Below are 13,977 nucleotides of genomic sequence, written 5' to 3'. Positions count from 1 at the left end.
AAACACTGCGGCCCTTCTTGGATAAGATTGGCTAGCCCTGCTTCATACAATTATTTCTTATGCACTTCAATACAATATGACAGTGGTCCCCAATCCCAGTACTGGAGGGCCAGTCCGCACCACAGTTTGGAGGTTTCCCTGCTGAAAAATGCCTACTACACCTGGTTGCTGGTGAGCTGAATAAGGTGTGTATGAGCAGAGAAACCTGTGGTGCAGACTGGCCCTGCAGGAGCATAATTTGGGAAGCCGGTCATATGAGTCACATCTGGGTGGCGTATATGTGAGAGAGCCGGCTGAGACAAGTGAGTGAGTGAGGGCTAAGGGTGTTCCTCAGGGGCCAATGATGAGAGCACCATGCAGGGTATGGGATTCGAACCAGTGACCTTCCGAGCACATGAGCAGCAGCCCCCAATACTTTCGCAAGAGTTGCTCATGTATACGACAGACGTCTACTTGGAGTACCTAGTAACGGGTTTTTCCACTTCCACCATCTAACCATATAGCCATTTTCCACACGTATATTTATAAGCATTTACTTATTTCAAACGTGCCCCCTGACTGATTACCTACTTGCTCTCATTCTGTTAGCACTGCCTCAGTGACATTATGCTGAATGACCCACAATCTGTTAGGGCATTAATTCAATTCAGTGAAATTCAATTTTATTGTCAGTTCTCCTTACACAACTGTACAGTGAAACGAAAGGCTTTTACAAGGGGTCACCGTGCTACATTTAGCAACGACGACAAAGCAGTAATATTTACAGCACAAGACAGTGTGAGACAGGACTACGGCACACAGAAGGTGCTACATATACAGTATAATGTAATGTCACAGGTACTACGTGTATCAAGTGAAGACCGAAGACTGTTGTGATGGTTTTAAGTCACTGAAACTGCATTCCTCCTCCAGAAAAGTGCAATTTCACGCTGCAATTTCTGAAAATGTTGCACAAACTGTTCGACATTCCTAACTATAAACTGGAGACTAAATGCAAAAGTGAACAAGTCTTATAAACACTGATATTCATTTCAATATCTGTAACAAATTGCCGGTGACGTGTACGGTCGATGTGCACGGCCATTTTCGTCAGGGTTGATGAATGGTAGGGATGCCATATGTACTCAGTACATTTACTCACAGCGTTTTAAGTTTGTGAAAAACCTGTGATGTCGTCATTCTTTTTGCATCCAAGGCCCCCAAAAAGCTGTTTATGATCCCAATCCAACAGCAGCAGCTGTAATTACTGCGCCCACTTCCCGATACGACGGGGCATATGAATAATGTGGGCCAGGGCAGCAGGAACAGCAGCGAGGCACAGAGATGTCAGGCTGTGGATGTGACAGGTCCCAGCAGGGTTACCCGCCTAATTGGAGTCTGGGGGCCTGGTGGGATACATCAGGCCTGGGCCTACAAAGGAGCACCAGCCCCTGGCAACAGCAGACCACACCCCCCTCGCTAAATTGGCCATCAGTGAAATCCACCTTTACCGCAGTGTCGTGTTGTGGCTGGTGAGTATATGCAGGGAGAGTGAGACAACGAGGGAAGGACAGCGAGAAGGCAGAAGAATGGAGGAGGAGAAGAAAAACAAATACAGATAGAGAGAAGGCAGAGGAAAAGGACAGGAAGCAGGAGAGGAAGGGACAGAGAGAACAAGGAGGTATGAATAGGGAGAAGAAAGAGGAAAGGGCACAGAATGTGAAGAGGGAAGGACAGAGAAGAGGAAGAGGAAAGGACAGAGAAGAGGAAGAGGAAAGGACAGAGAAGAGGAAGAGGAAAGGACAGAGAAGAGGAAAGGAAAGAGAGGAGGAAGAGGAAAGGAAAGGGAGGAGGAAGAGGAAAGGAAAGAGAGGAGGAAAGGAAAGAGAGGAGGAAGAGGAAAGGAAAGGGAGGAGGAAGAGGAAAGGACAGGACAGAGAGAACAAAGGTGCAGTATGATAGAGAGAAGGCAGAGGAATGGACAGAGAAGAGGAAAGGATAGAGAGAAATTAGAGGAAAGGACAATGAGGATGAAGAGGGAAGAGCAGAGAGAAAGAAGAAGAAAGAAGGATGAGAAGGGAAGAGGGAAGGGAAAGACAGAAAAGCAGGAGGAAAGGATAGAGAGAAGGCAGAGGGCAGGACAGAGAGCAGACAGGAATAAAAAAAGGAAAGTGAGAAGGCAGAGGAAAGAAGAGAGATATCTGTAGGTTAATCTGGGGTCTGTTCCTGAAATGTACCCACTCTGATTTTAAGCTCCAATGAATTCTTCTGACACCAGGTTGCAGACGCTACTCGGGCTAATCTGCACCTCAAATATGTCAGATACCACCACTCTAGCTCTGTACATGCAAATGCTTTTAAACTCATTTAAATCAATTTTTTAAAACCCAGTTCCAATCTGTCCACTTCCACAATGCACTTCATCTGCTTAATAAGTCACAAGCTGAGCCCAAAACGGAAGCTTTTCCCTTTTATCATATTTAATATATGAAGCGTCTGATGTAGGAAAACTGTAGCGGGTTTAATTATAGCACCGTTAGATGGTGGTAGGTGTTATGTTACAGAATGCCCAGAAATAACTCAGATGAAATATATACATTAATCACATCATTCCAAGACTTTTTTTCCATTCATTTAAAAGCATTGTGAGTAGCCAAATATGTAACTTTGTATCAGGCAATGCATTGTTTAGGTTAAATATGAGATGCAGTGCTTCACTTAAATATTTGCCTTTTGTTGTGTGCAATACCTGACTTCCTGCTAATTTGCAGTGACCCTTTTTCCTCTAATTTCTGCTGTTCTCTGAGTGGTACATCATGAAGGATCAGAGCGCTCCCTGATATATACAGGATGCATAAGAGGTACAGAGGCACCGTGATGAACAGGCATGGTCACCCCCAATTGATAACTTTTACTGTAGACCCCCCCCCCCCCGCCCCCCCATTAACCAAATACAGCATCTTAGAAAAGGGGGCGGAGCTCTCTCACAGCAGAAATAGCCCAGGACCGCCAGCTCGGACCACGTTAAAGTCTCTCTGGTGATTTCCTCTTTCCGGCGGACAGTCTGCTACAAGCTTACAGCTCCTCCCGGATCGCTCTGCCAACCATTCTACTCTCGCTACGAATCAATAGGGCTCCTTCACAAGCGCCACTGTTAGCGCGTCTGCGATAGCCGCTTCTGACAGAGAGGAGTGAATCACACGGAAGCCTCCGGAGACGGCCGCGACGTGCCATATGGCCCTTTCTGCATTTCTCCGATAATTTCACACGCCGCGCTCCAGGTGCACGCCAGGTATGCGCCGTCCGAGAGAGCAGGAACGGAGCTTCGCAGCTACTCCGGGTAGCACGAGTGCAAGAGAACAAAAAACATCTACTGTCAGTCCTTTGACAGTAAATATTTCAGGAGCAATTTAATGAAGCATTGGTACTAACTCTGAAGAGAGAGAGCAGCATGTGAGTGTCAAGGGATCCGGAGCAGCTTTGAAATTAAATGCCATTTGCACAAGTACAGGTACACTGGAATGTTGCTTTTCACATATCCCATCATGCTCTCCTTTGAGACACACTCAAGAGTAAAGTTTGGGGTCCGAGCTCTGGGTCAATCATTTATGCATCCCCTGGAGCATTTTGAGGGGGGGAGGTTGCAGGTCTTGTTGAAGGGCCCAAAGGAGATGTTAGTATGCCGTCAAGACTAGGTTTCAAACCAGCAACCTTCCGCCCATTGGTACAGGGTCTAGCCCACTGAGTCACACACTGGCCCCCATGGTGTGACTCATTTGAAACTGAAGTGTAACAGCGTAGAAGCACTGAAAACCCCAAACAAATGGATAGCCCTGAATAGCCAAAAGAAAACTGACAAACACCACGATAGGAGAGCACATCAAACTACAGAACACATCAAAAACATCATCAGCAAAGATGAAAGAGAAGAATTTGTGTGTCAACAGTAACAAAAGGTCTCTTACTGTTCATTGAAAGAACAGATGACTCCCAATTACTGGCATATTGTTCGACTGACAGACCAAGGCAGCGTTTACTGGCATTTTGTCAATGCTGCTCAGGTTTCGCCCTCCCCCCACCCCCCCCCCCCCAATTAACCACAAACCTTCACTATGCTGTAGGAGGTGGGGTGTCCCGATGTGACTTTTTGTGTGGCCCCCAGAAAAAAAATTCTGGTCTGGATTCGTACTCTCTGGACCTGAAATCTCCACCTCTGACTGAAACGCCCAACCCCTACCTTGATTTTTACATGCTCACACTTCATTTTCATTTTAGTTCTGATGCTCTCACGAGTACAAACACAAAGACATGCACATGCAAGCAAACAAATGTTTTCTAACTTGACATATCTTCATCTTGATGTGAAAAAACAAACCCCCCGCTGTTTCTTGGTCTGTTAATCTTCTCGTTCATTCCGGTTCATGAAAGAGTAGGCTATGACATTAGCAGCCCGTCTTTCCACGTAATGCATGCAGCGAGTCTATCACCATAATGGATACTACGTTATCTTTAGTGTTTATAATTCATACAGGAGCCAGAGCAATTAAACCTCTGTGCAGAAGTATGCGTGGAATAACATTTCAGAGATAACCGCTTTCTCAGGCAACATTTTCCCCCTAATGAGGGACTGAGGAAAACTTCTCAGTTTACTTGCGGTGAAAATAAGATGGTGTTACCTTGGAGATAACTGGCAGGAGTTTGCAGGCAGAGATGATCAATCTGAGGCAGTTAATGAGCCTTCAGCGAGAGTGTGTCCCTCTCTTGTTGAGACCACTGGTCCAGCATAGGTCAAGTAGAAGCCAATGGCTCCCCAAGTCAACTACCTGTGGACATTCACTGAATTTCTTGAGTATCAGCTGGAACATGGATGGCGGAACCTGGAGCATTGCCAAGAATGCAGCGATGGACAATCAAGAAAAAAATCGCCTACAAATAATTAAATGCAATAGAACTTCATTAATAAGCCTCATTTATGCCTGTCAAAAATGCACTGTGAAATTTCATAGTAAAACTTGTTTGACAGTTTTACTATGTACTTTCACAGTTCGACCAAGATTTTTTTTACAGTGAATTGGTACCCTTTTCAAAGTTCTGGTATGAAATCTACAAACTTAACTATCAGAATCATCAAACACCAGAACAGGCGATCATGAACTTCAAAGTAAAACAAGAGTTAACAGGTCTGCTATGAAACATTCATGGTCGAACTGTAAACTATATAGTACAACTATGAATAATTAAGGTTTAACTGTAAGCTTTACAATTTTTTTGTCAGACTTTCACAGTGCATTTTTTTCCTGGGTGTATTTTTTCGGCAAGGCAAACAACATCGATTACTGAGTGTAGCGATTTGAAATCTATGAATCAGCAGCATTTTTAGATTGTATATTTAATCTTGTTGCATCAGAAAGTGTGAGGTGTGAGGTGAGCAGGACCCAGTAATCTAGAAAGGAATTAAAGAGAGTTTATCCCCCCCCCCGCTCAGATGTGATTTCACAGTCCATGTCCTGGGAGAAAATTAAACTTTGACGTTTGCGCACTATTACCTCAGGGGGTAGTTCCTATCCCTAATGGGACTGATGGTAATTATCTTGCCACCCGCAGGTGAGCAGGACCAGCCCCCCCACAAACGTAACGCCACACTCCATCTGCATCTCGAGGTCCCAGCTGTGCTTGACAAATGAACCCTAACAGGCGACTGCGAGGACGAGCTTGGGGCTCACCGCCTGGTCCACGTCACCTGCTGGTCCGGCCTGCCGCATCACCATCACCTCCATCGCTTTAGAAAGCCAAGTTGCTGCTAATTTTAGTCCTCCTTCTACAACTGAGGAAGGAGAGTGCATCTGGCCCATTCCAGTGGTGCGTGTTTTAGGTTCATATGAACTGCTTGTTTGGTCCTCAGTCTGCAGTGGGGGAAATAGGTCCTGTTCAATTCATTCCTTCCATTCATCCAACCCTCAGAGATACTTTTTGCTCCTTACTTGGGAGTTTTTCGTTCCTGTCCTCCACTGTCTTCTGGCTTTCATTCGTTCCCTCTCTCCGTTGCCCTGTTCCCTCCACCGTTAAATGACGTGATAATGGATTGTCACACATTCTTGTCTAAAGTGCCTTGAGGTGACTCTGTTGTGAAAGACGCTATATAAAAATAAATTGATAGTGATAGAAATGATCCATCCATCATCATCCAAGGCCACTCTTCCAGTGCGGGATTATTATGTGCCTGTAGCCTCTCCCAGGAAGTTCAGGGTATAAGGCGGGGGTCCCAATCTCCCCCTTGATTTACACCCAAGGCTACACAACATAAATCAAGCTGTGAGAAAGCCCCCCCCCCCCGCTTTAATTTGTAAAAAAAAACTGTCCTGAACAAATAATAAAATAAATGATGGCATATTAATTTATGTAGCCCCTTACTTCTGTTCAGACAACTTCCAAAAATCCAGTCGCTAATTAGGAAATAAAGGAGAGTCCTCTCGGCCAGAGAGAAGGATTTTCAGGCCAAAAGTCCTGCTCGCATCTAAAACTCATCACTTGACTTATTTGCAGAGTCGTGCGGCGGTAATTCCGGAGCAAAGCGGCCAGGCCCGGTGGCTTGTCTCGTTTCCTCATACCCTTGCCTAATTTACCATGTGTCACGCCTTTATGCGAAAACACTCCATGTCGTTAGAGTCTGCCGCTTAGCGAAAGGGCGGGGGGGGGGGGGGGGGGGGGGCGGGTAGCCGCAGTATGGCACCGGCCATTTTCTAGCGAACACCCGGCACAGCAGTATCCCGCTTAATGATGAGATGCAGCTCACTCTCGTCTCATTGCCGACCTCAGACGGCTTAAAAGGGAGAGCTGGTCACACCAAAGAGCCACTTTTTTTCTAAATTATAAATAATGTATAAAGAAAGCGCGTCAGTTAGGGACATTCAGGATAAAGGCTCCCCTCTGTAACTAGTTATAGGGTTGGCTGATTAATTATCACTTAGAGGAGGTTTGTACATTCTCACTTTTAGACTTCGATCTTTGCGTTTCTATACTTTTCCTGTTTCAGTCCTCTAACCGTTGCCGACCTGCACTGTGTTACTTTTTACGTAATGCGTTTCGCTCTCTGGAGTTTCTGCAAAACATCCACCTCCATGACAATCACACCTATTATATACAGCAATAAAACTCAATACAATAACTTTGAAACTGCTCCCAATTCATCACCATATAAATCACACGCACTTCACAGTCCATCTGCACGTCACTCTTCCAAATCCCGGCTCCACCATTCCTTTTTCCTGCAAGGGAGGAAGCGAGAGGGAGAGGTCACCATCAGTCTGACGGAAACTGGCAGCAGACCCTCTGGGACTCTGGGGTGACCATGCGGTGAGAATCTCAATGAAAATGATCATGAATGTCTCGGAGAACGCATGCAGCACTCAATAAAATAAAATAATTTTAGAATGTTTTTAATGCACTGATGGTGCTCAAATACAAAAATCAAACCCTTGTTTTGCAAACTAGAACAGGCTTATTGAATTCTCTACAAGAGACACGACATTATGTTTACATACCCAAGAAGAATCTCAATTATTCTGTAAGTGGAAACAATAAAATGTGTTACTGTTGATCCAAAAGTAACTGTTGATTAGGAGAATAGTTTGTACTTTAGAAATATAATTTTAGTGCTTTTAGAGACAATTTTATGATACTTTCTTTTGGATCTAAATTGGAAAAACATTTCCATGAGAATTGATTTGGTTTTTACCAAGGATTCAACAAAAACCCACCAATGCATAACTGCTCTTAGTTTGCAGTCGGATTAAATGTCATACAGCAAGGTGGACGGTGGCCCTCTAGTCGCGTCTCGATTTTGGGGAAGGTGCTCGCTCTGTCTTGGCTGCTGGTGGATCAGAAGGTGAGCTGGGAAGACCCAGTGGCAGTGGATTCGCATTTCAGGTTCCCGGTTCCAGGACGGGGGCGGGCGCACGGAAGTGGATCGATCGCCTGCGACCCGCAGATGGAAATGGCTGAGATATATGAGCAGCCGCCACGTCTGCAAAAGGCTGTTAAAATAAGCCGTCAATAAACACAGCCATCGATTAACCAATTGCGGAGGGGGCTCACTGACTCTACCTTATTACTGCTTGTACCTCTCCGCTCACCGCTGTGTAAATATATACAGCAGATCGATGTGGATAGTTAGGCGTTGCCTTTAGGTCCTGTTTCCGGACCTCCTGACGTAGGCCGACACGGGCCGCTACACAGCCAGCTCCGTTTTAAGGATTGTGTGGGAAAGGGGACCTGTGAGGCAAGAATGAGAACGAATTCCCGTAAGCCGTATGATTTATGTAAAGAGTGGCTGGAAAACATACCACTAGTGGTGGTGAATCTGAGCTGAGGTGACTGGGAAGCGGCCAGCGAAAGAGGTCATGGGGGGACATCCGCCAGGGAGTCTATTCCTGGCCCCTGAGAAACCAACTTGTTTACTCTTTAAATTCTCCCCAACAATCTGCTCCACTGAGCGAGGCAAACTCACATCCTGGTTGGGCCCATTTCCACCAACCTTGCCGGCTTAACATTCCCAGCAGGTGGTTTCCAGACTAACTAGAATGAACCAGCCGTTGATTCTATCCAGCCGCGTGGTGCAGATCGCCCCCTGCTGGTGCAAGGTGGATTCCCAGTTGGACCATGACATTACATAATACTTCAGAAAAATATTTTAAATAAATAAGATTTAATTGAGTCGAGTGCTGGGGAATATTGTGAAAACATTACTGCACACTTTGTTGTTATTGCATGAATAAAAATTATCTTATTGTTTCCTGTAATTAATTAATTTATTTATTTTTGCAATAATGCATTCATGCCTGAATCTCCTTCAATAAACATTATGCCATTTAATCAATAGATTCCATGTGGATTTTGGTCCAAAACTGTCACCAAGTTTAAATGATAAAAGAATATCTGTAGCAAATTAGCATAATGAAACCGAACAGACTTTTATTTTGCCTCAGTCACCCAGCACTGAATCCTGCTCGCGTGGCTTATGTGAGTCCTAGGCAATCTGTTCAGGAGACTCTCCATAGTCACTAGCTCTCCGTTCCAGTGGTGAGACTGACGTCCTGCTCAGGCAGGCTCTCTGTTTGTTAAACATGAGTGCATTTTAATTCCTCCAAGTCTAGCAGCAACAGTGATTTAAACCCCTTTCATCTAAAGCACTTTTTCCAAGGAGGTGGGAGGTGGGGAGCATGCAGAGTGGAGAAGCACGATAAGTAAACACCACACTGTGTCTCCCAGCCCTTACTATTATCCACACCCTACTTCTTGGTATTTGGGTATTTATAAAACAAGAGCATAGAGTTCATAAATTTCTCAGGAGCCCATCTTCAAATAATTTAAACAGCAAAGATGAAAATGATTATGAATGTCTCAGAGAACACATGCAGCACTCAATAAAATAAAATAATTTTAGCGAAAATATTTTAACAAAACTCCCTGCACTATAATGTTCCTGCAGAACTGAAAGAAAAAACCTGATCTTAAGTTAGTTTACTAGCGATGTAAGAGTTACACATGCATAACATGTAATGTTGGTAGGCTATTCCTATCGTACATCATCCAACCCTATAATATACTACAGCCATCTTTCGAATTCAGTACAAAATACCTCGCCTCACGTTGTGATGTCATTCGGCGCCAGTACCAATTTTTACACTAGGGGAAAACCAACACCTTGAAGTACCGTACTTTTGGTACTTTCTCTTTGGTATATTGCCTGGTGCGGTGGAAAAGCTGCCTTTGAGAAAAATGCCTTTGGAGTGTAGTAGGAAGACAGAAGTCACAGAGACACTCTGCGATCTTCTTCACCCCACAGTGATTTGTCACCACATCCAGGTCAAATGAAAAACAAATTTCTGATTCTCATTTTGTCCATTTTTTGTTGTTTTTGAGATCTTTTTTGAGAGCTTGGAGAGAATGCACTTCGAACACCACATTGCCGCACCCACCACACAGCGAAACACCTTGAGATCTGTCTGCAGCCGCCAGGTGTTACACAGGCATCAGCAATGAGGATCCTGTCAGCTGGGTCACCCTCAGGGAATCACGCCACATGCCTGAAGTGCCGTAACTGACGCTCCCTCACAATGTAGGTAATCTGCCTCATTCAGGACTCCCTGAGCAACCACTCATTCAACACAAAGTCAAACTAACGATTCTCTGAAGAGATACAGTCCCAGTGGAGTCCAATCTTTGTCACAGGTCACTACTGTAGGTAGTGTCCACATCTTGCAGCCGTCATCTTGCAGCCATACTGCAAAGACTTCGACCTTCATCCTCTTACAACGATATCAGGAGCACCATACACCCCTTTCCAACGATCTCATCACCCCCCCCATGCTCTCCTAATACATCTACTGACTTCACAGGAAGAGTCACCAGAGACATGCATGTCGCTGCCAAGGTAAGAGAACCTCTCAGCACAGTCGACATTCTCTCCCTAGACGGACACACTGCTGATGGTTGTGTCCAAGAGGCCATCAAAGGCTTGGATCTTGGTTTTTATCTTGGACACTTGCAAGCCCAGACACTCAGACTCCTCGTTCGGTCTCTTGAGAGCCCCAATCAAAGCCTTCATTGACTCTATGAAGATCACAGCATCATTGGCAAAGTCAAGATCAGTGAATCTTTCTTCAACAACAGATGACCCACAGTCGCTGGACCCCACGACCCTGCCCAACCTCCAGTTCATGCATGCATTCAATAGACTAGAAGCAAGAACACACCCCTGACAAACTCCAGAATAAACCGCGAAGAACGCAGAGGTTCTGCCTCCACTCTGCACAGCACTCACAGTACAATGTACAGGCCGGCCATGACATCCAGCAACTTCAGGGGATCCTGTGATCAACTGAGTTGAAATATTTTTAAAAAAAACTCTATCAACATTCACATTTGTGCTTGATAAAACCTACCAACAGGAGATGGTCAATGGTTGGTTTCTTAGACATAAAACTAGACTGCTCCGGTCACTGGTAGGTCAGCAAATGATCTTGGATCCTATTGAGGATGACTGTAGCAAGGACCTTGCCCAGCACTGAGAGCAGTGTTAACCTCCAGTAGTTGCCACAATCCAGGCAATCACCATTCCCTTTCCACAACAAGTCCCATTTTCCAGTCATTTGGGATGATTCCCATCTCTGAAATGGAAGCAAAGACTGCTTGTAATGCCAGGTGGACAGTTTAGAGAAGGTCACGCTGGAAACCACAAATCCCTGCATCATTCCCCACCCTCAGTTGGTTCACCAGCTGTGCAATCTCAAAGAGATTGGGTGGTTCACAACTAATCGGAGGATCTGCCTCAAAAACTATGGACCCAGAGTTGTCCGCAATCTTAGCCAGAGGAGGATTCCATGACCCCCCCTCCCCAACTCTCCGAGGAACAGATTAGAATGTGCGTCATGCTTCGATCCCTCTATAATCAGGACGTTGGTTACTAGACCATAGATGGTGCGTCACTTGCTCACAGGTCCCTCTTACAAATGCCTCCTCATCTGTCCGCAGAGTCCTTGCAGCCGTCCTTCTCAGTTCCCGGTAGAGACTGGAGTTGTTATCAAGCTGTGCACTGCAAATTCTTTAGATAATAACCTGGGTGCCCTGTGAGATGAAACACCTCCTTTTGAGAACACCAGCAACACCAACACAGTCCTCAGCAACTTTCAGAGTCTTGTCACAGAAGGTCTCCCACATTACATTAGAGTCAGCAGTCACACCCAAGTCTGGAAGTTCCTCACACAAACTGCATGCAAACTCAGTAGGAACAGCCTGATATTGGAGTCTGGCCTGATCCAGCCGTATTCTCCCAGTGGGGAGTAGCTAACTGGACCTAAACTGTATCTTCAGAGTAGCAACAACAAGTCTATGGTCAGAATTCACAAACTGAGCACTTCTGTAGACCCTGCAGTTCTGCAGGAGCCTCCAGCATCTGCCCACGAGGATGTGATTGACTTACCACCAGTATTGGATACCAAGTCCAACCATGCAGCCCTGGGCACTGGAACCGAGATCCAGCGACAGCTCCTGATATTTTGCAAAGTCTAGGAACATGGGTCCACTTTCACCACAGACTTGTGGGTCCTCATCGCCAGCCCTGTCATTGTCATTGGCTGCACTGAAGTCACCCATGACCAAACATCAACCACTGAGTGAAGTTGCAAATCAAATGTCTCCCTCACCGATACATCAGTCACTGTGGTCAGAGCATACACTACGACAACAGACAAAACACCCAGAGAATGCCCTAATCTGAGCCTCATAATACGCTCATTGAAAGGAGTGACATCAGTCCATCAGCCGATCCGCTACAGCAACAGCTACTCCCTGAGTATGGCAGCCATCAGGGTGACCAAGCCAATAATAGGTGTTCCCGCTTAAAGAGATCTGTCCACTCCCCAGTCTGCGTACCTCAGAGAGTGTCACCACTGAACAGCGGAGTTTACAAAGAACCACAAACAACAACAAATTTATTTTTATATAGCGCATTATCACAACATTACATTGTCTCAAAGCGCTTTACAGTATCCTCACCCAAAGCCCCCAGTGAGTAAGCCATAGGCGACAGTGGCAAGGAAAAATTCCCTAGAAGGAAGAAACCTTCTCATACAGAGCTGAATGGTCTTGGTCGCTTGCACTAGAAGGGTCCATCAGGTTTGCGAAGTTGACCGTCGGCCATGGACGCATGTCGCTTGTGTCTCTTCGGTTAAGCCAGCACGTTGCAGACCTTCAAACCTCCACCCCAAACCTCCCCCAATGATCACCTGGCCCTTGACATTTCAGACAAATGTCTGGCAGCTGATCTCTAGCAGATGAGATTTTCCAGCTACCGCCTAGGAGTTATTCCTCTGAGAAAATAAGAAACAAATGTTCCCAGCAAACATTCCTCTTCCTGACCTCTCTGTAAGGCAGAACAGTCAACTCTTCATGAAGTGGGAAATGGGAGTGGTCATCCACCAGCCCCAGCCCCCCAACCAACGTACTACTCAGAGTTTATGTTCTCTGCATTTTCCCACACTGTTGTTGCCTTTACTATTTTTTTCACAATGCTTTGTTTATCATTTCATCTTTTATACCTTGGCTGAACCAGCCTTGGATAATCACGGCATGTTTAAAGGGCACCCAGGGCTGTCTCAAGACGTGGGGGGGCTGGTCAGCGCCACACCACTTTTGTCTGGCCACCATGGTAAAGCTCACATGTGGCTGCTCTTCTAGGACCATAGAACCTCACAGAGGCAAATGAGATTCAAAGAAGGGGAAGAGAGGGAGAGATAGAGAGAGAGAGAGAGAGAGAGAGAGAGCACAATAAATTACAGTAATATCAAGATTTTAAGCATCCTGGGATGATGGCAACACATTTAACATGAACACCACTCTGAACAAATTGAATGCACCTTGAATGTTATTGCAAAGCAAAGCAGCATAACCCTGTAGGAATAGGGGATAAGTAATAATAATACTAATAATAATAATAATAATAATAATGACAGGAGAGGACAGGAAAAAGACCCCCGTGCTGTTCATAGCTGCGATGACCGCGCTCCCTCTCAGCCTTTTGTCTGCCGTTTGTTGGGAGACACGGGAACGTGGATTCGTTCAGCAGGAGGATAGAGTCGTTGATTTATCGCACCTGTGAGAGAGAGTATGGATGGGGTGGGGGGGGCTTTATAAAAATGAAATGAATGCTCTTATCACTGCTTTCCAAGTGATGCACTTTCACTGCCCCCCCCCCCCTCGCTCCCCTACCCCCATGACTCATGGCCGCGGCCGTAGTTATGAAAGTTTCCTCTCCACCTAACGCTGGGCACCCATCCACATCCAGGACTCTCAGTCCGTCCTCCACTCTTCTCCACCACCCCGTTGCCACTGCATCCCATTACTTCCATTCCAGCTTGTCCAGTTTATTATCATCTATGCAATTTATATTCATGTATTTTCCATCTTCAAATCTGCCTGGTTGGTGCATTGAAACATCTA

At 45.6% G+C, this 13,977-nt stretch overlaps 1 long non-coding RNA gene across 2 annotated transcripts; it reads right to left on the bottom strand.

Annotated features, from left to right (window-relative positions):
- Window positions 1-4,141: 4,141 nt before the first annotated feature.
- LOC125718832 (uncharacterized) lies at window positions 4,142-13,435 on the bottom strand. Of its 2 annotated transcripts, none has more exons than XR_007384939.1 (3): window positions 7,189-13,435; window positions 5,961-6,114; window positions 4,142-5,882 (listed from the first exon to the last, which is right to left on the bottom strand). It is a non-coding gene; the product is annotated as an uncharacterized LOC125718832 (long non-coding RNA). The 2 variants fall into 2 exon arrangements; XR_007384938.1 differs by having other exon boundaries at window positions 4,142-6,114; window positions 7,189-7,953; window positions 8,083-13,435.
- Between the last annotated feature and the right edge of the window lie 542 nt (window positions 13,436-13,977).

Source organism: Brienomyrus brachyistius, chromosome 23 (assembly GCF_023856365.1).
Source record: "Brienomyrus brachyistius isolate T26 chromosome 23, BBRACH_0.4, whole genome shotgun sequence".
In the NCBI taxonomy this organism is placed as follows: Eukaryota; Metazoa; Chordata; class Actinopteri; order Osteoglossiformes; family Mormyridae; genus Brienomyrus; species Brienomyrus brachyistius.
Note: the sequence above shows the minus strand (reverse complement) of the source record. Positions and strands in the feature narration are given on the sequence as shown.